We start from the raw sequence: 435 nt of genomic DNA on the forward strand, positions 1-435 counted from the left end.
TGGTGAGGCGCTGTTGAGAGGTCTTGCTATATCACAAAAACTGGTTTTAGAAACAATGTTTTTTTTTTCAAAATAAACTTTTAAAGTTAGTATTAAAATTTGTGTGTGTCAAGATAATTATGATAAATAAACCTTGGTATTACTATGAAATTTTCAAATGGCAAAAACTAAAAATTTCTGTCAGCCATAAGTTTGAAAAAACTGTCAAGCAAACTTTTTGGGGGGACGAGGATTATGAACTCTTGGGAACAACCTGCCAGAGAGCATAGTGTGGGCCCCAGTGTGAGCTCATTCAAATACCAGACTTGACCAACACTGACACAGGTACAGATACATTCTGGAACCAGTGCATGCCAACAGTGTAACAGACGTGACTGACCACCCAAGCGGCTAACGAGCCATTCAGTGGCAAAGAGGATAGAGTAAAGTAGAGTA

Source organism: Homarus americanus, unplaced genomic scaffold (assembly GCF_018991925.1).
Source record: "Homarus americanus isolate GMGI-L3 unplaced genomic scaffold, GMGI_Hamer_2.0 scaffold40248, whole genome shotgun sequence".
Classification (NCBI taxonomy): Eukaryota; Metazoa; Arthropoda; class Malacostraca; order Decapoda; family Nephropidae; genus Homarus; species Homarus americanus.